A 26745-nucleotide genomic window follows, 5' to 3' on the forward strand; every position below is an offset into this window, starting at 1 on the left:
AAACTGGACACCATTAAATTAGGTTTGAATAAAGACTGGTAGTGGATGGTTCATTACACAAACTAAAAACTATTTCCCCATGCTAATTTTCCACTGCTGTTACTCAACTTCTTGTCAACTGTTTGAAAGGGGCCATCCTGATTTTTTTTTCCTCCTGCTGATAATAGCCTACATTAATTGATTAGACTTATTAGAGTTGGTATGGCAACCCCCATTTTTTCATGTTCTCTGTGTTCATACAGTGAAACCCCGCTTTAACGTGATCTTTGGGGTCCAAAAAAATCCCATTGCGCTAAATGCAGGGTTTCAAATCAGTCAGGTGGTCCCCAAAGCAGTGCATTGAGGTGCACCGCCTAGTGCCCCTGGTGCCTAGTGCCCAGCAGGGGAGAGGAGCCGCAGTCCCCCGCCTGCTGGGGACAGAGAACTCCAGGGCTGTGGGCGCCGGTGCTCTCTGTCCCCAGCAGGCGCAGGACCGCGGCTTCTCTCCTGCTTCAAGAAGAGCCACAGCTCCCCGCCTGCCAGGGACAGAGAACTCCAGGGCTGTGGGCACCGGTGCTCTCTGTCCCCGGCAGGTGCGGGGCCGCAGCTTCCCTCCCGCTTCAAGAGGAGCCACAGCTCCCCGCCTGCCGGGGACAGAGAGCACTGGTGCGCGCAGCCCCGGAGTTCTCTGTCCCTGGCAGGTGTGGGGCCGCGGCTTCCCTCCCACTTCAAGAGGAGCCGCGGCTCCCCACCTGCCGGGGACAGAGAGCACTGATGCCAGCAGCTTTGGATTTCTCTGTCCCCAGCAGGTGCGGGGCTGCAGCTTCTCTCCCCTGCCATGGTGTTGGGGACTGTTGGTACAGTACCATACTGTATTATACCGTACCTTAAAGGGGAGCCAACCCTGCGATCGCGTTATATGCAATTTTGCATTATGGTGGAGCGCATTATGGCAGGGTTTGACTGTATATCTTCCTACTGTATTTTCCACTGCATGCATCTGATGAAGTGGGTTTTAGCCTATAAAACTTTATGCCCAAATACATTTGTTAGTTAGCATTCTTTACTGTTATTAATCAAAATAGTATACAGAAAACTTTAGTTGAAAAACTACACCTTTTTCTCCCTCTTAGCTGAGGGAATTGAGGACATGATAGTATTACAGAGGAGCTGCAAGGGTATTTTCCTAAAGTAAGCTTAGTATATCTCACAAAGGAATTTCTGTTCAGTTTTCCCCTTCACTTCAATGACTCAAATTATCACTTAGTCCCAGGGTGTGAAAATATTCAGTTTCACACACAAAAAATACAAGTTTTTCTCTCCCTTCCTTTTTTCAGTAATCTGTTATTCTTTCCTATCTCAAAATTATCAACAAAGATTATCCTTCAAGGCAGAAATGGAGACACTTTCGAGAAAATAAACAAACCAAACACAAATGCAAAATGCAGGGTTGGCTCCAGGCATCAGTGCAGCAAGCTGGTGCTTGAGGCAGCCCTTGGAAGTGGGCGGCACATCTAGGTCTTTGGAGGCAGGTCCCTCAGTCCCTCTCGGACGGAAGGAGCAGCCACTGAATTGCGCTGAAGAATGAAGCTGCCAATCGCGGGGGGGAAGGGGTTTCCCCCTTTTTCCACTTCTCTTTCTCTTCGCTGCTTGGGGCAGTAAAAAAGCTGGAGCCAGCCCCAGCAAAATGGCAGAGTTATCTGAAAGTGAGGTTGGTGCTCTTTAGATACCTTGAATATTACATTTCATATTGCTTACAGTATCGTCAAAAACAAAAAAGCCACAGTAAACTTAACATATTTGACTTCATATTCAGGTTTCACACTGAAAATGCAACATGTGCTTTTTAATCTGTAAAGAACATGAGAACAGTTTTCATCTTTCTTCAAACAATAGTTTACATCACATCCAATTAACTTCAGAGCTGAAACAATCTGAAGTGTTTCCCATAATCATACATGACTAAAGACTTAAACGCAAGCAAAATGTTTGAAAAATTGTAAGCCAGCCACTTTCATAAAAAAAGTTCAACAGTAAGTAACTTAACTGATCAAAATTTTCTCATCAAAATTATTTTTCTTTTCTTCCCTGTTTTCCATGGAATATTTTTTTGACAAAAAAATAAGAGCCAAAACACAAAAATAACTTTCTTTTGATATGCTGCTGTGGTGCCTAGGAGAGGACTTGTAATTTAGTTGCCTCAGATCACCATCCTCCACTATGGGCCAATCTCCCAAGCCATATTTTGTCTCCAGTTATGCACCATGATCATGCAACCCGCATGATATATCACCTCCCCTTATCAAGAGGTGAGTCTGCGGTATACTATGGGATATTCTGCCAGGGAGCCTGAGCTAGAGAGAAAAATGGGAGCTTGAGGCACTATGGACAGCTTTTCCAATTCATACTGTTTGCATTTTGATTTTTCACCAAAAAGTCAAAGTTTTCCATAGAAACTCCTCCTCCACCCCATCCTCCATTTTCCAATCAGCTCTAGTTGATAATAGTCAAATTACACACAGTACTAAACAATGACAAACTTCTCAAGTAATCAGATGTCCTGCCCTCACCTCCACATTGTTTCAGTCATCAATAAATAGTTGATCATCAGAAAACATTAGAGCTTACCTTGCCCTTGTCCATTGGTCTGGTGACTCCACACCATCAGAATTACCATTAATATCCAACACGTCCACCCAATTACTCTGATGCTCTCTTGTCCTCCAGCCATTGCATTATTGGACACTATGGAAAAAAAAAGAGATTATTACATTTGTGTAATTACAGCTGTTTGGAAATACCGGGGAGCAATGGAGGAAGGGACAACAATCAAGCTTTTCAGGAATAAGTCTAACTAGGATTAATATATCAACCAGCTTTCATAAATATTCATCTGTAACAAAAAAGTCTCTCTCTTCAGGACTTCCATAAAACTATGACTATGACCTGATTACCTTGTACAAAATGCAACCAAGTGACCAGACAAATAAATAAATATTTTACTGTGGTTTCCACAGAGTTCAAGAGCCTGGAATGGCAACCTCTACCTCAGTGAGCCTTTCTACCTCCTCCCAAGATAGCGCTTGAGACAAGCCCATGCCCCCCACACACACCTTCCCTAGCCAGACTCCCCTCTTCAGAGCACCTACACCTCACAAGCATAACATTCTTATTACCATAATCATAAACAAACGTTAGCTGGATATTCACTTACAATTAATTTTTAGAATTGTTACAAAATAACACAATAATTCCATGTTGTACAATACCCTTTTTGTCATATTACTGAGTGTAACACTGTAGCACAAAGTTTTATGGTAAGACTTAGCTCTAACATGCTACAGAGTGCATAGGACACTTGCCTAAATTTGGCAGCAATCTCCTCACATTTCCCCTCTCCCATGACTGTATCCTTTTGTAGTCTCCAATTGGGTGGAAAAAATTAACAAAACCCACAAACAAAGTTTACATGTATCTTTCCAAATTGTGTATTTTAACTCAAACTTAATCTCTAAACCTCATTTTCATTTTATACACGTGCAAGAGCTGCTCAGGAAAATAAATCTGAGCACAATTCATTCTTAATGTAATTCATTGATCCATGTATTAGAAATGAATTATTTGCATCCACCACTACATCTCCAAACTAATTTCTGTATCTAAAAACCAATAGAAATATTTTTGACAGTTTGTATGAAGTATGTTATTTTAAAAATGCAATGGTAATTCTCTTCTATAAAGACAGTCATCAGTTCTGGAGACTATTCGGGCAGTATAAATATCTGACCAACCAGTAGCCCTTCAATAAAGCTATTCTGAGCTGCCTGGATGTGGGTGGTGATAGTGGTTGTTTTTCCAAAATAGATTCGACATAGTTCTACAAACTTTAAAAAACCATTTACAGATGCAATGTGCATTAATTGTAGTATCTGCAATACATAAAGGACTGCATGATAGCTAACTGTATCAAGGATTCATATAGTCTTAGATATTACTGTACAATGCATTCAGTATGATTACAATTTTTATTCTCAAAATAAATGGGATTTCGCTATATGGTTGTTACTGAATAATGATGTGAGACTGCGAGATGCCCACTGCAGGATCTTCAGTGGCAACAAAGGTTGTGACCCACACCCAGGCGGAGGTTAAATGATGATTGATCAGTAGGGGAATTATAAACAAAAGATTTACAATTCAAAAAGAGGTAATTGCACAAACACTGCACAATGAGGACTGCTCAACCCTGTGACTCAGCAAGGCTCACCAGGACATGCCTGGGCCAGTACCTTCTCAGTTCATGTCCAAGGGAATCTAAAATAAGGAACAGTGGCACCATAAGACCACCTTCCTCCTCCCCTACCTACTCTGAAGGCAACAAGCATGCTAGGAAGACAAAGACTTCGAACTGAGGAGATTGGTCCCAGGCTGAAAAGAAAAAATCAGCTTGTTTATTAAGAACTGTAACCTGCCTGCAATGTCCAATGGGGTGAGAAAAGCCGTTTGATTAGAATCTTGCTTAGTCTGAAAGTTTAGGGTTTAGAATGCATTTACTTTTTATTTTCTTATATAACTATCTTTGACCTTCATGCCTACCACTTATAATCACCTAAAATCTATTTTTCTGTAGTTGATACATTTATTTTAATGTTTTATCCTTATCAGTGAATCAGGGAATCTTCTCAAATTACAAAGGATGGTGCATGTTCACTATCCTTTGATGAAGTGGCAAACTAATTAATGAGCTAGCATTGCTCAGGAGAATGTCTTGAGCACTGTAAGATGGTCCATTTCTGGGGTGCAAGCGTGGGAGTATTTGCTGGCATTTCCCTGTATATGGTTCAAGAGCATTCACGCAATTTAGCTGGATATGTCCCTGAATGTTGACTGAGTGATAACAGCACCTGGAGGGGTTTTCTGCTTGTCACTAGCAAAGTATTGTGAGAAACAGCCCAGGCTGGAGAGTTAAGGGGGCACAGCAGTCCCACAGTTCCAGGCTGTATCTCCAGAATCTCATTACAAACATGAACCAAGATTTCAGCTGACATCTACAGAAAGGATTGGGTAGCCAGTAAGCCCCCAGTGCTACTAACCAATATAGACTATGATCTTCTGAAACACATACAGAGTTAGTGTTTAATCATATGTATCAGTGATCCACATACTTGGCCCAGAATCAGATGTGCTTCTTCATGAAACACATGTAGCTCCCTAAGGGTTAACATTTGATTTGGTCTGAAGTTAGTCATGGTGACCAGATATCCCAGGATGGAGAGAGAACCCTGTTTTGATTAGTTTTTATTAACTCATAAGTTTTGTCATCTTGTCATGTTACCCTGTGCAATTCTAACAGCCGCTCAATGCCCACTGGCAAAGGTTTCACTGTCATGTAACAGCAACTTCTATCATACCTAACAAACTCACTACATCTAACACATTTTTCATGGTATTTTTCTATAAAGAATGTCATATAAACTATCAGATGAAAATTTCTATCATATTGGTCATCATAATCATTGTGCAATGTATGTACAGGAAACAATTAAGAAGTTGCAGGTCTGTGTACCAAAAATATGCTCAAACCAACATAGGTGGTAAACAATTTTGTCCCAGACAAAGGAAGGCTGATTTGCCTGTCTGCCTAGGTCTTGAATGTAAACAGAGCAAAGTAGGCTAAAGACAATGGAAATTATATTTGCATATGAAGTCAACAGGAAAATCAAATTAACAAGAGGATGAGAAAAGTGAACATGGAGCCAGCACTCTGAGGAACAAACAGCAAAAATATTTTTCAAAGGTTTTCTGGACCATTTATTTGGAACCATTTTCTGCTTCTATTATCTTTAACCTAAATCTCTGTTTTTTTTAATAAACGTATTCATGGTTTTACTATAAGTTCACCTAAGTGCAATATATTAAAGTGTGAATCCTCAGCTGGTCTAACAGGCTTCTGTGACTACTGGCTCTTTGGAGACAAGGTCCTTAGTGATTTTTGAGAGTGTCCAGTGACAGAGACTAGGTACTGTAGGGCAGTGGTGGGCAACCTGCGGCCCACCAGGGTACGCTGATTGCGGGCCACGAGACATTTTGCAGATGTTGACTGTCTTCAGGCATGGCCCCCTGCAGTTCCCAGTGGCCACGGTTTGCAATTCCTGCCCAGTGGGTGCTGTGGAAGTGGCAGTTAGCACATCCCATTGGTCGGGAATGGCAAACCGCAGCCACTGGGAGCTGCAGGGGGCCATACCTGCAGACGGTCAATGCCACAAAAAATGTCTTGTGGCCCACAATTAGCTTACTCTGATGGGCTGCATACGGGCCGCAGGTTGCCCACCACTGCTGTAGGGGAATGCTTTTTAAGGAGATGACACAAGGTTAACCTGGCAGGCAAAATAAAGGCTGGCAGAACTTTTGAGGAGATTGTTTAGAGGGCTAAGAGCCTGTAGTGCCCAGGTGCTGACACATACTTTAGCTCCAGCAAGTTACCCCAGAGCGAGGGACAACAAAGTGACTCACAGTCCTGAATTCCCTGAGAAATTGTCACATCGTGTCCTCAAGTAGCACTGCTGGTCCATAAGCAAAATAGCACTTTCTCTGGCTATCACTTGGCAGCTGCTCCCTACACCTTAATGCATTGGCTGCTCTGCTGAGGGATAACAAAAACATGGAAATGCTGTTGAGGGAAAAAGGGATTTGGGGGAAGAACAGACTACTGAAAATCATTGTCCAAAGGCACAAAGCACTTATAATACCCAAGGTACTTTTTATTACTACAAATTCACAGAAATAGTGTTCTGTTAAAAAAAATTGGCAAAGAATTGGTTTTAGAGATAGAAGGGTAGATTCATTTTTATTAGTGCAGTGTAAGCAAACAGATGGTGTTTAATTTACCTACTTTGGGATTTTAATGAATAGAGTAAAGATATTTTCAATTTTCCTTTATCTACGGAAAGCTGGCATTTCATAAATGCCAAATTTTCATGTTATATGCATCCATGCCAGTTTTACTATAAATATCAAAACCTTGAAATCATTAAAATTACTTCTAGAAACTGCATAGAAATCAATGTCTACATTTTATTAAATATGATCATTTTTTTAACACGTTTCACATGTGGACATTAATGAGGTGGTGTAAGCGGACTGGAAGGCTGAGAAGTGTTTGTTTGCAGGAGAAAAAAAATTAGAGGAAAACTAACAGGTCAACATCTCTGTAATATACAATAGGAAAAGGAATCAAACAAGTCAAAGCCTGATGCAGATTTTGATGTGTGACCTGAACTGCACTTTCTTCCTGCTTTGTTCAACCAATGAAGATGCAGTTTTGGCTAGGGGCAGGTATAAAAGCACCAGAGATCTGTGGGATAACTAAAGCAGCATGCAAACAGGGCTGGTCTACATGGCAAGTTACTACATGGCAAGCCAGGATGCGAATCTACAGCACACAAGCTTGCCTCACAATAATGTCCTATGAGGACACTGCTACGGTACAGTGAAAGTCCTCGGGTGAGATTTGGCATACTGTCCTTTCTTATAGACTATTACTCCATGCTCCACTCTGGACTCATTGCCCAGTAATGGTAACATGGCTTACTGATTTGCCATGCTGTCATGAATACTGGGCTTCACTTCAGTTTCAAATGCCTACTACTTCTTCATTCATATCCATGAATGACACTTTTTTTTTTTGAACATAGAGAGTCACCAACATGAATTTAGATACCTAATCTGCATCACTTTCTAGTTACATCATTTTCTATTCTACTATTTCATAATGCACTTGAACTGTATTGTCAGAATTCAAACAGCAATCTGCTTATCGACATATCAAATTATAAAACCAAAAACAAAGTTTGCGGAATTGAGAGACAGGTCAGAAGAGAAACTTAGATGGGGGGCAACAGGGGGTCTCAAGTTTGCCACACTTCCTTCAAAAGGTTCTTACAAGGCAAAGGCAGCAAACTAAAGCAAAGGATTAAATTCAAAATAGGGCTTCCCTTGGCCTAGATCTCTTTTTAAAGGGAACAGACTTATCTATTGCACCTGAATTATGTAAGAGGACTGGGTAGTTTTTGGATCACATATTATCTTTATATAGCTACAAATATACTAGAGTAATCAAATGTCAAGCATCAAGGATCATAAAAGACTATTACATATGTTCACACATTCCAACAATGAATTCTTCAAGTACAGTATTATGGATTTAGAGGTGTAGGAAAAAGAGGACATGGCAACCAACAGAAGTAGATATGTCTAAAATCAGCAGAAATGACTGAATACTGACAATGAGCAGACCTATTATATAGAAGGGTACCATTTTTCAGAGTTAAAAAATAATGTGTTACCACCATCAAATTACTGAAATTGTATTTAAGGTCATAAGCTATCAATGGAGAATCTGACTCCAAACACAAAAATGTTTACTTCTTTTTGATCCTAAACCATGCTTTTCACAATACATGCAGAAAGTCTTTTACTCTAGTCAAACAATTTTATAATTATATACAATTACACTGATAGAGTAGACAATGAAGCTTATTTACTGTGCTATTACTCTATGTATATTATCTGTCTACTGGTTGATTATTCCTGACACATTACTTCTAACTGATTAAAAATTACAGAAATTTAGCACAGCCGGCCGTCCAGAGCAACTATGTTAATTTAACAAAAAATAGTGACTTTAGTGAGTGCAACAGGTCAGTCTATTTAAGAAATATTCTATTCTTCCATTTTAGTTAGCTGATGAAGAAAAGCTCTCAAGAGACAGCATTGCAGAGAACTAGGTTTCTTGTAATCCTTTTTTGATTAGGAAATCACTAAAAATCAAGACCCTCTCTAACACTTTGAGAGCATTCCATTTTATTTTTTATGGTTTCTCTAAGCTTAGGAGAAGTTCTCTTTTACATATTGGGGTGGGAAAGAAGAACTGCAATACAGGTATAAGATATTTAACTACCTTTGTTTCTCTGAACCTCTACAAAATTTTCTCTTCTCTGCAGCAGAAAGGAAACTTTCTTTAAAAATTCCCAAAGTAAAAACTGGATAACTGAGCAATACAGTGTGTAATTAGTACAACTTCAGCTGGGAAGAAAGGCTAATGTGTTTTCCCAATAAAAGAAAAATGCCTAATTTTGTTTGTTTCGCTTTTTTTCCAACTTACAAAATTAGCCATATCATACCTGAGAAGAAAATACCACTTCCTTTTCTGTAGGTTAGCTGATCGGGAGCAATTGTACATATACATGTAAGAAAGCCTGAGTCTTTCAGACACTTTCTGCCAGTCAGACACAGTTTGTTCAGCTGTAGATAATTTAAGTCACAGGTGCAACCAGCCAAAGACTGCAACGAATCTGGGATTCACCTCAGGCCCGGTGTAACTGGCACAACTCATTAAAGTTTATGGGAGCCAAATTGCCTATATGAGACTGAATTTGGCCCCTGCAGTCTGGAGTTACTTTGATTGGTAAGCAATTGTAACCAACATGTATATACTCTTTCTGCTACTAACACATTTTTGTTTTAAAATACATTTTGCTTTCATTTGGTCTGAGCCATCACTTTACAAATTTACCCTAAGCACGTGGCCAATAAAGTAGATATGTGAGTATGCTGCATATTTATGTGTCTTTTATACTTTATTGTAACATTTATGGTGGATTCTTTTGAAATCTCCATTCTATTTTTCTTTATCATTTAAATCTAATTATATTGAATATGGAGAGCTAAGAGTGATTTCATACTGTAACTGCCTTCTCATGAAAACATAAAAAAAATGGGCCCAAAGGGGCTTAGACAACTAAATCCCTACAAGGATGCCACTGAACTCTTTAGGTGCCTAAACTCCTGGTTGCCTAAAGCTCTGCTATAAAAGTCTCCCAGGCACCTCTGTTTCTGCCTTTGGTATGTGCACTGCTGCTTCATATGCCTGTCTTATGCCTCAGCCCCAGCACAATCCTCAAACAAAGTGAAGATAAGCATTCCTCTGCATATTTTGCTTGTGGGGCCTGATCCTATAGGCAAGGCCAGCTCCAGGCACCAGTGGAGCAAGCACGTGCCTGGGGTGGCACATGCAAAGGGGCGGCACTCTGTCCACTCTTGGGGCAGCAGAGTCCGGGCGGCTTTTTTTTTCCCCACTTCAGCAGTTCGGGCGGCAGCAGTCTGAGCCGCCAACCCCCTCCTGCTTCTGCAGATCAGGCATGGCACTCTGAGCGGTTTTGTATTTTTTTGCTTGGGGTTGCAAAAATAGTAGAGCCAGCCCTGCCTGTAGACATGCTCTGAGCATATCTAATCACACAAAATAGCCAAGAGCTGGCCTCCCTTGTGTTTAGCCTGGTGTTTCATATGTTCACCCAAGATAGCGAAGACCCTAGTTCAATTCCTCCCTCTATGCACAGGGGTTCTTCTACTTTTCTGATAAGTTCCCTAACCATTGGGCTATGCGATACTCTAATAGGAAGCTCTTTCCAACACTCTTGTTGAAGCCATTCCACTTTGTATTCAATAATTAAATATTAATTGGGCAGTACAAGGGTGAGTGACTCTTCAGTCCAGGGTTTAGGGCGCTTACCTGAGTGGTGGAGGAATCCTATTCAAATCCATTCTCCTTATCAGGCAGAGGATAGAATTAAACTGAGATCTGCAACATCATGGGTGGATTCCCTCATCGTGGGGCTAAAGGTTATAAGGGAGGCACTTTTACCTACCCCAGCTGCTTTGTGTGGTGTTATACAGCTGACTAAGCCATTCTTATAAGGAACGGCATAGGCATATAAGCCATTTGACTCTAGCGGATGGGTTCCCAGCTGTGAATCGCATACAGAGATAGGTAACTACTTCCAGCTCAAACCTCGATGCCAAACTATGAGAGGCAGCAGAACTCAGATACAGTCATCTCATAGGCATCTCCCACTGTCTAGCTTAGGCAGCTCCCCACCTAGCATGCTTGCTTTTGGTAGATCCCATTCTAAGGAATCTCTCAACATTCATTATATAGGGATCATAGGCACCTCAGTCAGGCTTTATGGAGTCTAGTGATTTTCTAGGCACCTACAAATTAGGCACTGCAAAACCTAAGTCCTTTTGTGGATCCTGGCCACAAGTCCTACAGTATGATCTAATGCACCACTAATATTCACAAACAAGGATAATACCCTTCCCCGTCTCAGTGGGGTATAGAGGAAAGTTTGGACAGACCAGCATGGGGGAGGGGGAGGAGAACACATGCACAGACATGCTAAAACCAAGCCCTGCCTTCTGCTTTAAACTGCATGTGGGAGTGATCCAGCAGGAGAGGCTTCTATTCCTCCCATTGTCAAGCTGGGGGGGATTTAGGGGAATTGATTAATTTTTACCCATCTTTCAGATTAAAGCCTTCCAAAGACCATGCTGAGATTGCTGTCCTGCCCTCCTTCCCTATATTTGAGGTAGGACTGGAGGAGATCTTGAGAGGTCATCTAGGTCAGTGTTTCTCAGTCTTTTGATACCAGGGACCAGCTTGCTGCCTTCCTAAACTGTGTCAGGAAGATCTCTGGGAGTGGTGCCCATCCACAGACTGATCACTGAGAAACTCTGATCTAGTTCATGGTACACAGAGCTGCATTTCCAGGATCCTGTGGGTCTGACCAATCACCTGTTCTCAGTATCAAGAAGGGTTTTTCCCCCCATTGGGCCATATTAGCAGGGTCAGGAGGGATTTTTGCTTTCCTTGCAGCATTGTGGAAGCCATCTTAGATTAAAAGGAGTGAGACCATGAATTTTAATTTAGGAGGTAATGTAAGAATGTTTAGTTCATGGTAATTTATGACTTTTGTCCAGTACAGATAAAGGCTAAAAGGGCCAGCTCCCAGGCATGGCACAGAGACCTTTGGCCTGTAAGGAAAAGAGGAGAGCTGATGTCTTCACAGAACAAAGTCCCCCTTGGTATCCTTTATCCAGGGCCGGTGCAAGGATGTTTCACGCCCTAGGCAAAACTTCCACTTTGCACCCTCCCCCATCCCCGAGCCCCCGCCCTGAGGCACCCCCCCATGGCAGCTCCCCACCTCCGCCCTGAGGCATCCCCTCTGCCCCAACTCACCCCTGGTCTGCCTCCACTCTGAGCATGCCATCGCTGCTTCACTTCTCCTGCCTCCCAGGCTTGTGGCACCAATCAGCTCGGGGAGGAGGTGGGGCAGGGGCGGGCTAGGGCAGGGAGTTCCCCTGCATGCCTCTCCCCTCCCCTTAGTTGCTGCAGGCAGACCTCCCCGCACTCCCCTGCCCCAGCTCCCTCTGTCTAAATGCTGGCGGCGACCAGGACAGCTGAAGATCTAGCCTCCGCGGTCACTGCCGAAGAAAATTCTGCCTCCCAAATCCTAGCACCCTACACCCTCACTATAAAGCCCTTCTTTATTATCAACTTTTTGCGATAATGAACCCAGTCCCTGGATCCCAACTGCAGTATAGTATTGTAAAAGGAAAAAAAGTCACACATGCATGCACAATTTTTACCCAGCATCACAGGTTAAGCTCTCGGGCAGAAACTAAGAAGTGAGCTCCCACCCCATCTCCTGTCACACAGGGCTCAAGGCAAAGCCATAGCCCTACCAGTACCGGGGGCTGACAACTCTGCCATCTGGAGCTGAAGTTACAGAGGTCACAAAAAAAAAAAAAAAAAAAAAAAAAAAAACAGAGAAAAAAAAAAAAAAAAAAAAAAAAAAAAAAACCACACACACAGAATCGGTGACCTCCATGACCAACTCCTAGCCTTATTTTTACTATTAATTAAAAGCCTTTATCCAAGACAACTTAATTAACTTACTCCAGAAGTTTGTTGTTTTTGATTGTCCTTTTGCTATAACAAACCCCTGGCTCTAACCAACAAAAGGCTTGGATCCCAAGAGGTTCGTTAAAGCGAGGTTGTATATACCTGGTATGTAAGAGAAGGAAAATGGATAACAACAGGGAGGAGGGCTAAAAGTTAATAAAGTCATGGCTTGTGTCTGGCTTACATTTGCCTGTGAATCCTGATTATTAAGTGGTTGAAAAGAGAAAATTCAAATGATATTTATAATAAACAAGATATAAATAGATTACTACCTGGTCACTCCAAGAACCTGAACAACATCTGTAGACCTTCCTGTAGGACCCCAAACAGAGTTCCTGGACTGCTATCCCTATTAAAATCTGAGGTCACATCCTCTCCTGCCGATTGCTGCACCAAGTAGTGCTATAAATTCTCATGACTAGAAATTGCAAAATCACACAAGCAAAATCCCCATCTGTGTTTGGTAACAGATTCTGTAGTGTGGGAGTTACTTGTATCCTGGCTCAGAAAACATAAATCTATCTCCCTCCTGAGTAGCCTCTTTTAAGCCCTTCATATTTGAAATTTGCATCTACGCATAGTACAGGAGAGGCATATTACTGAACCACAATAGAAGCAAGGTAATTGTACCATAGAAAGAAAAAAGTCAATATTCAACACACTATTAAATTTAACAGACTAAACTGGTGAGAAAGAATGTCTAAGTCACAGGTTCAGAACGGATTTTGCCTTGTACCCTTTGTCCTTTAAAACTCTCAGCAATTTGTTCTATTGGTCAGTAGTTGTCAGGAAATGGTAGCCACCACAATTTGTCATCCAAGTGGATCCTCCTTTAAACAGTATTCACAAACAGGATTTACTGTCACATATCAGGGCTTTGCAGCATTACCCAAGTCATCCAAAATTAATGCACTGTTTTAAAAAATAATCAAATTCAGATCTTCAAAACATTTTGAAGGTTATAATCAGAAAACATTGATGTCTGAGGGAATGTCAATGTTAGACTAAGACTTTTGCTAGTATACAATACAAATTCTAAAATGAAGGAAGAAAGAAAGAAAGAAAGATGAAAATACATACATGGGGCCAGATTCTTATCTTCTTTGCACTCTTGTAAGTCCAGGTTAATTGATCTCCTGTTTACATCAGAATCCATCCCCAAGTCTTTAAAAAGAATTCTCTGAATTAAAAATATTACTTTGGTGTTGATTTTGACTTTGACTATCATGAGATTTACCTCACTGATGTTTTTATTTGTATTTTTGCTTCACTCCTTTTAGTATATGACCAGATGAAATATATTGCAATTTGAGGTCCTGATCCTGCAGTGAGCTGTCTGAAGGAGCAGATATTTACCCATGCAGAACTCATTGTAAGATCAGGACATTATTTACCAGATATACCAATGGTAATGCTAAGGTTCTTCTGATTTAAACCCGCAAATGTAAGGCAATTTTGGCTTGATCATCCCTCTTTCACTGCATTGTGCTTCTATTGCCATTACAGCAGGATTCCAAACCAGAGTAACCAATCGCCTTAATTTTGGTAGTGATGGTGGTTGTTATGGACTTAAGGCAGATCCTTAACGCAAATACATGCAATTTTCTGTAGCGTGTCCATATGTCATTTTAAATTTTCCACTTAGCATATTGGACTTAAACTGAATGGGTCCTTGAATGTAACTAGAGCCCTTTAGAAAGCTACATTAGTCACTTTGGGCACATTTGTAACCACAGTTGTGTACACATAGTGGTGAGTGAGCATCTGGTATCCCCTTACTGCCCTGCACTAGGACTATCATAGTGATCACAGCACAAGAGGGAGAGTAGCCTTCATGGAACCACTATTCCAGTCTTCACCTAGGTGGATATGGAGTGGATCAGCAGGATGGCATCCAGTGCAGTTGCACTTGGTATTCAGAATGCATAGATTACTTTCCTAGAGGGAACTGTCTGAATCACGATGCTTAGGGAAAAGCTTATGGTGAAACTACAGGCTAGCTCTCTGTAGTTTGTAATGGTTCTTTCAGAGTTAATTAGGTCAGCCATAAAATTATATATACTAATTACAAACTGTCAAAAACACATTTAACAGTGACTAAGAACATCACTTAGTAATTATTGATTATTCAACAATATGTTCAATGATTAATTCAGTAATTTACTGGGGGCTAAAGTCTGCTCTAAGAATCTTGCAGAATTCAAGTAGTCACTGATTCTTCTATACTGTCCAATCTAAATGTGACATAAAAATGCAAAGTTACCAGAATTCCTTATTTTTGTGATTGCAATTGCTCTTTAACATCAGACAGTTTACAGATGCAAATTAAATAATAGATATTTAAACAAAAATAACCTACGGCTATATAATACCTATTGTACTAGTGATATCTGCACAGCTTATTAGCCTATTATTATTAAATAGGTGTCTAAATAGTTTTATTATTTCTTCAGAGATTTAAAACCAAAAAGGACATGTTTCAGACACTAGGAACCCACAACACTTAGTTAAAATAAAATTAACATGAAATAAAGAAACTCACTTTTACTAAAGATATCCCAAATATATATTTGGGACCCTAAAACTGGGCATCCAGCTTTGAACATTTTGAACTTTCATGGTTTCAAGCTTTTCTCTAACAACCATGATGGCCAGAAACTGACTTTTGATGGCTGAGATTCTCATGTATCTCATGAATCCAAGTGCTGGAGGTTTAAGAAAAAATACCAAATATCTCAAGACTCATGATAAAAAAGCAAAAGTTGGCCACACAAAAGTTAGATGTGTCTGTTTTGGGGGAAACATATGACTTGGCCTAAAAATGTGATACATTGAAGGAATGATGCACAAATACATCTTCAAAATATTTTAATATTAGCCTCATGAGATGTAAAAATGCCTATGCAAAATCAATTAGGTGTTCAGTTTAACATGACATCCAGTGATTTATGAAGAAATATCTTCATCACAAAATAATCCCCACATTTGTCAGATGCAGTGTCTCTCTGCAACTTTGTTCAGAGTAACTGAGAACACCTCACTCCACATGCTGTGACAATACCATTATTTCAACACAAAGATATGATTATTCTAGATGTTAGCATAGTATGTAATATTTGTAGCACAACTATCTCTTATGCTCACCCTTTATTCCCAACTACTATTTGGAGAGGTTCTCTTCACCTCCTCTGTCCCACCAATCAAACTCCTGACTGCTTGTAGGGACAACGTCTGTCCATTTGCTAAGATCACCTTGCAGTGCCTCTGCTGTGAAGGGTTGGAAGTTGTTATATACCTTTAGGTAGTGATGGACCATGAAAACAGGAATCCATCAAAACTTGGCACTAACAAGACACATTCTAAACTTGCTTAAGATATCACATTCCTCATCCTAGAGGAGCTGTAACATGGAAAATAGGAATAGGCTGGGAAAACATATACACACGGAAAAAAAATCGAGAGGAGTAAACACATAATTACAGAATAGGATGAGGAGTTTTAATTAAAATTTACCAAAACACACACACAAAAACCAAACAAACATACAAAACAAAAAATGTTTTCTTACATTACCTTCCAATATAAACTCAAATGGGGGGTGGAGGGGAAATCAACAAAAATAATTGAAATAAGACATTTGTCAACATTATGGTTTTTATGCTTTGCTTTAACTTTGTGTCCCTTTCCCCTACTCTTTTTTCAGTGTTTTATTATTGATAAATGCCCCAGTCCTTAAACTGATTGTAGACAGGCTGTGATGTCACAGATATCGGACACATACTTTAAAAAAAAAAAAAAAAAGTACATGCTATGAGGATCTCTCGAACTAGGCTAAACTATTTTGATGCTACCTGTGGAGGTCAGATATCTTATTCTCGGCCCATCTCTGGTACAAAAAGTTAATTTTATTAACTTCAGTAAAACATGCAGGCCTGGTTTTGGCACATTCAGGGCCTGTCCAGCCTCTGGTGTAAATTAGAGAAGCCTCAGGGTTCATAGATTCCAAGGCCAGAAGGGACCATTTGGATCATCTATGACCTCCCATGTAACACATGCCATAGAACTTCTCCACAATAATTCCTAGAGCAGATATTTTATAAAAACATCCAATTTTGATTTAAAAATTGTCAGTGATGGAAAATCCACCACATATCTTGGTAAATTAGTCAATGACCAATTACTCTGTTAAAAATGTGTGCCTTATTTTCAGTCTGAATTTTTATAGCTTCAACATCTAGCCATTTGATCGTGTTATACTTTTCTCTATTACATTGAAGAGCACATTAATAATTATTTGTTCCCTGTGTAGCTACTTATAGACTGTAATTAAGTCACCCTTTAACCTTCTCTTTGTTAAGCTAGATAAATTGAGCTCCTTAAGTCTATCACTATCAGGCATGATTTCTAATCCTTTAATCATTCTTATAGCTCCTGTCTCTACTTTATCAATATCCTACTTGAATTGTGAGCTCCAGAACTGGACAGTATTTCAATGATTGCAAAAAAATATCCTAGCTGCAAATATGAGGTACAATAACTTCTGTATTCCTTCTTGAGATTCCCTTGTTTATGCATCCAAGGAGCCAAAAGAGCTCAACGTGGTTGCACTGAGAGTTTAGGTTCAGCTGATTATTCACCAGGACCCCCGCATATTTTTCAGAGTTATTGCTTCCAAGGATAGAATCCCCTATAGTGTAGCTGTTCTCCACTTCTTGAGTCCACAAAGAAAGAGAGCACAAGTTAGAGCAACCTTAGAAAGCTAAAGTGACAATTGTTTAAAAGAGTAAATGAGATGACCTGGGTAATTATATGCCTGTCAGCCTGACATCAATCCTGGACAAGATAATGAAGTGGCTAATACAGGGGGCTTGATTAATTAAGAGCTAAAGGACAGTAATGTAATTAATGCAAATCAATATGGAAAAATAGATCCTTTCAAACTAATATGATATTTTTGATATTATAAGGTTGGTTGATAAAGGTAATAGCGTTGACATAATATATTTATACTTTGGTAAGATGTTTGATTTGATATCACACAACACTTTAATTAAAAAACTAGAATATCCCTTCAGGGATAGGTTCTTGGCCCTACATTATTTAACATCTTTATCAATAACCTGGAACAAAACAAAATCATCACTGATAATGTCTACAGATGACGCATAAATTGGAGTGGTAAATATTGAAGAGTACAAGTCACTGATTCAGAGCCATCTAGATCAGTGGTGGGCATCCTGAGGCCCATGGGCCGCATGTGGTCCATCAGGGTAATCTGACTGTGGGCTGCAGGTTGCCCACCACTGATCTAGATGGCTTGCACCCTGTTTAGCAAGCAAACGAGATGCATTTTAATATGACTAAAAGTATACATCAAGAAACAATGAACGTAGGCCATACTTGCAAGATGGGAGATTCTATCCTTGGAAGCAGTGTCTCTGAAAAAGATTCAGAGGCCATGGTGGATAATCAACTGAACATGAGCTCCCAATGCGACACTGTGGTCAAAAGAACAGATGAGATCCTGGGATGGATGAAGAGGGAAATGCCAAAGAGGAATAGAAAAGTAATTTCACCTTCATATTTACAAGTGGCACAACTTCTGCAACTACTGAATTACTTTGAAATATTGTGTCCAATTCTGGTATTGACAGTTCCTAAAGGATGCTGAAAAACTGTAAAGGATCGAAAGAAGAGTAACCAGAATAATTAAAGGACTAGAAAACATATCTTATATTGATAGACTCAAGGAGCTCAAGCTATTGAGCTTAACAAAGAGAAAGTTAAGAGGTGACTTCATCACAGTTTAAAAGTACCAATATGGGGAACAGACATCAGATAATGGACTCTTCAATGTAGCGGAGAAAGGTATAACACCATCCAATGACTAGAAGTTGAAGATTGAATTTGTCTATCTGAAAAAAAGGCATACTTTTTAAACCATTAGAGAAATTAACCATTGGACCACTTTGCTAAGGGGTGTTCTGGATTCTGCGTTATTGGCAATTTCAAAACCAAGACTGGATATGCTCTAGGAATTATTTTGGGGAAGTTCTATGGCCTATGTTATACAGGAAGTCAGACTAGATCTTCATAATGGGTCCCTTCCAGCCTTGGGATCTATGAATCACTGGAGATTGGAAGCAGGGTTGGTCCAGAGCACTTTCACCAGAATTAAACTGGCTGGAGAGTCTCTATGCATTGTCAAGGAGCTGTTTCCACCCACTTTAAGTCCACTTTACGTTGCCAGAGCTATATAAAGGGCCTTAGTATAACTGGGAATCAGACCTATAGTATTCAGTACAGGTACTATTGTACAAACGACATGATTTTTTTAAAACATGTAGACATCTTTTTTGAGGAAAAAGTAGACTGTTATTCATACACACAAATCCAGAAAATAAAATATACACTAGGGGTCAGCAACCTTTCAGACGTGGTATGCCGAGTCTTCATTTATTCACTCTAATTTAAGGTTTTGTGTGCCAGTAATATATTTTAACATTTTTAGAAGGTCTCTTCCTATAAGTCTATAATATATAACTAAACTACTGTTGTATGTAAAGTAAATAAGGTTTTTAAAATATTTAAGAAGCTTCATTTAAAATTAAATTAAAATCCAGAGTCCTCCAGACCGGTGGCCCAGATCTGGGCAGCATGAGTGCCACTGAAAATCAGCTCGAGTGCCGCCTTCGGCACACGTGCCATAGGTTGCCTGCCCCTGATATACACCATATGAAACAGTGCCATTTAAAAAATAAAGAACAAACAATATAATCTGCAGATATATAGATTTTTACTTCCTTCTGAAATCTGACTAATTTCAGGATCTAGATACCTATTTTCCTGAAAAAAAAAAATTAGGGATTTAAAGGTCAGTCTCACTAGTTTGATCAAACAAAGTTAATTTACTTTTTTCTTAATGGTTTCTTTATGACAGATGACGGAGCTTAAGAAGGACAATGCTCTCTTCACAACAATCACTAAAACATATCATTTTATTTTATAACATCATTTAAAGAAAAATGAGGGAGAAACATCTAGGGCAGCAAAAATTAATTTGCAGTAAATTAATCAGAATAAGGAATTTCACACTAAATAATCAATGGTTTTGATAACAGAAAAGGAATCCTTAAGATGACAAAGTCCTCCAATTTACAACATAGAAAAAAGTATTGTTTTAGAAAAATAGGGCAAAAAATAAGAATTTTTTTTATGGCTAAATTTGATTGAGAAGGGTAATTAATGTTCTTTGAATGACAGTCTAATTTTGAAATGTTTGCTACAAAACATAACCATGACACATGCTCTACGTAAACTGGATCTTTAAAATCCTGCAGAGTGTTATTGTTTCCATTATAACCAGATAAGAGTGATAATACGATCCAGGAAGTTGAGCACAGGAACCAGGAACTCTGGGATTCTATTTTTGGCTCTGACACTGACTTATTGTATGACTTGGACCATATCAATCTCTGTGCCCTAGTTTGCCCATTTGTAAAATAGGTATAATGACTACTGATATAAATGTTATGAAGCTTCATTCTTAGAACTCTCTTTGAGATCCACAGGTATATGGCACTCTAACCACAACATAATAAATAATAATAATAATAATAATATTTAATTCTATTGGATCTAGGTTCTGAGACTTTGCAGCTTCTTGTGATTTGCTATACATTCATGGAAGTGAGGAGATGGAGCCAAACCACAACTTGGTAATGTGGGAAGGCAGTTACAGAAATCAGTCAGTCATTTACCATAGCCCACAGGTTCTGAAGTTAGACTAGGGCACAGAGAAAAAAAAAAAAAAAATCAGAGATGGTAGTCCAACTTGTGGATCAAGTCAGATGTGCTCATGTAGGGAAGGGGCATTTAGTGGCTTCAACTTGAGTGGATGCATAAGTCTAAGAGTACCGCAGTATATAATTGCCAAATCATTAATAAATTAATAACTAAGGCCCCAGTCCTGCCATCTGATCAGATCAGATTGCAAGATCAAGGGCCTAAAGCAAGAGTCACAAAGGACAGAACTGGGTTTGTTTGTTTTTTAATGGTGTGTGAGAGAGAGAGAGAATGCACAAGTGCAAAAAGTGGATTAAATCATTCCTTTAATTTCCTTTCTCATCTTTGTAGAGAGACAAATATGCTGTACACTAGTGATTCTCAACCAGAGGTCCAGGGCCCTCTGGGAGGCCTGGAGAAAGTTTCAGAGGGACTGCCAAGCAGGGCCAGCTTTAGATATTTTGGGGCCCAGGGGAGAAACCTGAAGCCCCACCTCAGGAGGCTAAAGCCCAAGGCCCTGAGCCCCACCATCCAGGGCGGAAACCTGAGCAACTTAGCTTCGCAGGGCCCCATGTGGCATGGGCAGTTGCCCTGTTTGCTTCCCCCTAACACTGGCCCTGGCTTTTAAATGCAGAAAATCAGTTGTGGTAGAGGTGGGCCATGGAGATTTTATAGTATGTTGGGTGGGGGGTGCCCCAGAGAGAAAAAGGTTGAGAACCCCTGCTGTACACGACAATATTCTTAAGAGTCCACGTACTAGTTTAATTGTAAGTGGATTTACTGAATATGTTCTAATGGAGCATCATACATTCCTTAAGTTATTTTAATATTATTTAGTAACTTTTAAGAGTACAGACCTATTTTTATTTTATTCTGTCCCCATTTATTAACACTGTAAGCAAAATGATTTGAACCTCAGAGTTATGAATACGCTGCGAATGGAGGTTGTTCATAACTCTGAATAAAACATTATGGTTATTCTTTCAAAAGTTTACAACTGAACAGTGACTTAATACAGCATTGAGACTTTACTATGCAGAAGAAAAATGCTGTTTTAACCATCTGAATGTAAATGAAAAGCACGGAAAGTTACCCTACTTTGTCACTTTTTTTTTTAAACTTTCCCTTTACATTTTTAGTAGTTTACATTTAACATAGTACTGTATTTGCTTTTCTGTTTGATTGTTTGTTTCAATTTCTACTGCTGCCTGATTGCATACTTCTGGTTCCAAATGAGATGTGTAGTCAGATCAGAATTCTAGGTTCTGCATTCCTGTAGAACATTTTTATTTATTCAGAAGGAATTTTGATACATTGAAACTGGATATGGGCCTGAACCGAAACTCCAGGTAAGACTACTCTGAAAATTTCAGAACTGGATATGGCATGACCTTGGAATAGCCTCTGAGTCACAAAGGCATAGGTAAGTCAGGTAGGTCATTCTGAACACATGCCAATAAAAACTTTAGACCACTTCACTATGTTTTCTGAATATTTAACAGAAAAGTACAAAAGTATAATAGAAATAGTTTAGAGAGTGTTTCAATATTTTATTGAAACTACCTTCATACCCCTCGGTCAACACAGAATGACTCCCCAGAATTCAGCTGTCTGGGCCTGTTGAGGGTAAGAAATACTATAGCTAATAAATTTGAGAAACTTCTAAAAATGGCTTTAAATAATGTTTTTCTGCATAACAACATCACGATATAAAGGAGAGATCTCTTATGATCTACCAGAGCTAGAAACATCTAATTCAGAGATGATTCTTGATATTTTGGAGGTATAAAGTTCCCATATCTGACTATGATGATCTGTGAGATATGAAATCTTCAACTTATCATTGGTCCATAACTTCATATTGCCTAATCTAGGCCCTGTCCACATTTTTAGAAGAGGATGGGGAAAGCAAAGGTTTCTATGGATGTTTCTTTGGGTTGGGTTTTGTTTCTCTCTTTTAAAATATAAAATCAAACAAAAAAGCAGTAGCTGCCTGAAGCATCTCAAAGATTTGGTATGTTAGAAGTAGTCTCAGAGTAGATGGATTAGTGGGCAGATTGCAAGTGAGGTATTCAAAAGTGCAGACTTACATCTTATAGGATGTGTCCAAGGTCTGGATTTTTAAAGCTATATAGGCATTGCTGCACTTAGGATCACAACACCTAACTGGGTTAGGAGCATAAATCTCATTTTCAAAAGGGATTTAGGCACTTCAGGAAACTAAATTTCTAATGACTATTGATGGAATTTAGACACCTAAGTCTCTAGATCCATTTTGAAAATGAGATTTAGGCTCCTAAATCAGTTAGGTGTTATGATGCTGAGTGCAGCAATGCCTAAAGAGCTTTAGTAATGAAAGAACATGAACCCAGATTTTTAAAGTACTTCCGGACCATCTCATATAGTCAAAAACCATATAGTCTTAGATGTACTTTTAGGATAATGACTTCAGCGGGTTTTTAGTCTTTACTTATAGGAAAGATTACTAATATTTTAGAACTGTTGGTCAAATACTGCTCATCTTACTTGGACAATTAACACAAATGGAATTTGACTCCATAATTTTGGGTAGGTTTTATATTAGACTGGAAAGTGGCAGTAGGGCATGCTGGAATTTTTCCCATGGGGTGTCTTCATGCTTTCCAGAGTCTCCACTTTCATTTTTTTAAAGTTAGCCCGTAGTTATTATGGTGCAAAGAAAACCTTGAAATAGTGAGTTAAATGTAATTGATTCAGTAATGTCTGCTTGAGTTTCCAGAGAACCTGAAAGAATAGCTCTGCAAGTTGTGAATTTACCTATTCATCTCACAGAGTGTTAACTTAAATGCCCCAATAGTGATCAACATTGTCAAACATTTCATTGCTCAAAAGCATGTATGAAAGGGGAGGAAGGATCTCCCACCCTACCCCCAATCAAGAAGAAGCAAAGGCCAAGATGTCCAGCAAGGCATTTGAGCCCTACCAAATAAGAGGAGCCCAGGAGAACTCATTGGGTGTGTTTAAATTCCAGAGAAGGAGCCCAACAGAATTATGATTTTATGAAGCATCAAAACAAGTTGTTGTTTTGTTTTTGTTTTCTTTCAGGAAGGTTTTTTTTTAAAAAAAAAACACAAGTGTAAGCCTAGGGTACTGCATTAAATTCACAAACGGTTCTTTTTGTTCTTGCTTCCTTACCTTTGCAATTAAAATTTACACAAATGAGCTAGGAACCCAACTACACAATGTCAGCAGAAGATCAAAGAGACTCACTGCAAACTGTGATCACAGTCAGAAAAACATGTCATTAAGTATGTAGGGTCCTGTCATTTCCAAGGTATAGACACAATCTCTGGCCTCCCACAATAGTATTTCACAAGGGACCATTACACTCTCCTTGTCGTTTTCAGCTGCCACTGTAACAAGCATTCAGCCTTCACAGTTTTAAAGGAAATCTCTGAAGCTGAGAGTTTTCTTCAGCTCTTTCAGTGAGTTGAACCATGGATAAAGGTTTAGTCTAATGTCAATTCCCTAAGATCATTTACTTCACAGAACCATCTGAATCTTCTAAGGGAACTGACATCAGACAAAGCCTTTTTCCATGGCTCAGTTCACTGAGAAAGAAAAACACCAGTTCAAAATACTCTCTAAACAAAAACCTAGCCTTCCAATTTTTCAGTTATGCTAGAAAATTTCAATTGCCAGTCATGGAAGAATCTGAGGACCTCTCACATTTTTGAAAAGCTGTATTTGTTTCAGCATCACTAAGAGGTCAGTGAAGGACAAGAGGAAGGAGCAATACCCCATCTAAGACTTGAACCTCAAAAAGGTCACCAATTAAATCTAACCTTGCCTGATTGTTATTTGTCACAACATTTTGATGAATTTGGCTCAATATGATAAAACAAATCCACACTTTCAACCAATCAAATTCTTTTTTTCTCAACATTCATATATGTAACTTGTTATAAACTATGTTTTCTCAATGAATTTGATGTATTCAATATATATTTTAGTACTAGGGGACCAAATTCTGTTCTGTGTTAATCTGGAGTAGCTCTAGTGACTTCAGTAGCGTTACTCGAGGTTTATGATGATGATATAAAGCAATTTTTCTCCCAAAGAGTTACTTAGACAATATTGGAGTAATATGCCAATTCTGCACAGTAATACTGAAATTCACACCTGCACAAAGAACCAGCACAAAGCCTGTGCACCATTTAAGTCCCACTTAAAAATCTTATTTTCAGGTCTTAAGTGATGCATAGGCCATGTGCCAGTTCTCTGCATAGGGGCAAATGTCACCTTGAGAGTGAAAAAAGCATTTATACATATGGTTGTAGATTTCTCATCTGATAAGATCATTGTATTGTTTTCCACTTAACAGTACCAAAACTAAATTACATATGAGGTAATAGTCTTACCAGATAAGAGATATCTACAGCCAAATATATAGTATAACTGTAAAAGATTTGTGTATATGTATCATTTTTAACCAACAAATTCCATTTGCGTTTACATAAAGATTATTTCCCAAGCTTACTTTGTGCAGCAACTACCCTAGTAATATTATCACCTGTACACTTGTCATCACTGTCTCTGTAACAGCGTATAAAGAGAATTATGTAACATCCTATTCCCCAATCATGTGTTATAATATAACTAATAATAATAAAGGACCAAACAAGCACCAACAACTTTTTAATTAATCAATCACAAGTGCTGTAAATTCAAATCTGGAGTAATTGTCCAGTATCACATTCTTCACTCAGGAAAAAAAAAAATCCCATTTCCTTTAATAAAGTAAATTCTTTAAACTTTTAAAATAATGGGCAGATTCTCACTGGGTGAGTACTGTCTTAGTTCCATTAATTTCAATGCTGCTCATCTGCTTTAGAATCAGTGAGGATCTGACCCAATATTTTAAAACAAAGACTAATGCTGCAGTCGGAAGGCCTGCTTTTTTAAAAAGTATCCAATAAGTAATAAACTATATACTTGTGTGGAATCTTGAGTACAAATGTCCTTTCTTGCCCTTGCATTCTTCAGTTATATGTTTATATCTGTGAAAGCAGCTTCTCTTTCTGTACTTTCTGTTAAGAAAAAAATTGGCCAAAATCATGAACATTTAAAATGAAGGGCCTGCTGCTGTGGTAACTGTAGTCAATATATATGTTTTTGGTAAAACATGCTTTTATGGTAGTACTATCAAAATTCTTTACTGGTATATTACTTTTCTCAACACTAATTACAATTGTGTTTTCACTACCTAACTTTTTCTTACCGTTAGTATTAGCATAATTGAACATTTTATGCTAGTCCTGGCTTAATAAACCAGATCTGCTATTCCAACTTGCATACTACACTCTAATACTGATTATGTGATCTGTATTCTATATTGTAATCCATAACTTGAAATACCACTGTTAGACACTTTTTTTAAAAACCATGAAACTGTACCTAAATTAAGATAAATGAATAAAATCCCTACCTACTTTTTAAACACCATCTCTTTATGAATTATTTCATTAAATTTCTTTTGAAAAATTAAGGGGAATAGAGACTCGGCTGAAGTGGAAACAAAATGCAATCGTGCACCAAAGACGATAAAAATGTGCACGCGATTTTTCTAACCATTTCCCTCCAGCAACTTCTTCACTAGTTCACTCATTGAATTCCGCAATCAGGTCTAAAGGATCTAGACACCCCACCCCACCCCCAAAAGCCTGACTATTCAAGCAAAATCCTGGAAATTAAAATCTCTCTTCCTCTTACCCGAACGGCTTATCCTTCAAAGGGGGAAGTTCTGCAAGTACCCGAGGCCAGGGAAGGTAACAGAAGCAATGCACTGAGGGTAAAGAGAGTGAGAGCACCCTACAGCATTGAAACGAGATTGCCACATTTCGGAGGCTGCCTCTACTAATGCTCTCTCCTCCCTTCCTTGAGCGGGGGAGTCTCGAGCAATTTGCAATCGGCAACCTGCAAGGCTGAGCAATCAGTTGCCTGAAACAGAGGAATAATTACGGAAAAAGAAAAAAGAAGTCCCCGCTGCGAACCAACAAGTCCTGCCCCGGGAGACCATCTCCAACCAGGGGCGGATTCCACTAGCGTCCCTCGGTCCCTCCTGCCCACCTTAACTCGGCTCTCGGAGACGGGCGAGGCAGGGGTGACCCAGGCACTGCGGACCGCCTCTCACCTTTCCG

At 39.2% G+C, this 26745-nt stretch overlaps 1 long non-coding RNA gene across 1 annotated transcript; it reads right to left on the minus strand.

The window, feature by feature from the left end:
- Window positions 1–1573: 1573 nt before the first annotated feature.
- LOC116828567 (uncharacterized) lies at window positions 1574–26541 on the minus strand. Its single transcript, XR_004374559.2, has 3 exons — window positions 26318–26541; window positions 2608–2724; window positions 1574–1679 (listed from the first exon to the last, which is right to left on the minus strand). It is a non-coding gene; the product is annotated as an uncharacterized LOC116828567 (long non-coding RNA).
- Between the last annotated feature and the right edge of the window lie 204 nt (window positions 26542–26745).

The sequence above is a fragment of the Chelonoidis abingdonii genome, chromosome 1, assembly GCF_003597395.2.
Source record: "Chelonoidis abingdonii isolate Lonesome George chromosome 1, CheloAbing_2.0, whole genome shotgun sequence".
Classification (NCBI taxonomy): Eukaryota; Metazoa; Chordata; order Testudines; family Testudinidae; genus Chelonoidis; species Chelonoidis abingdonii.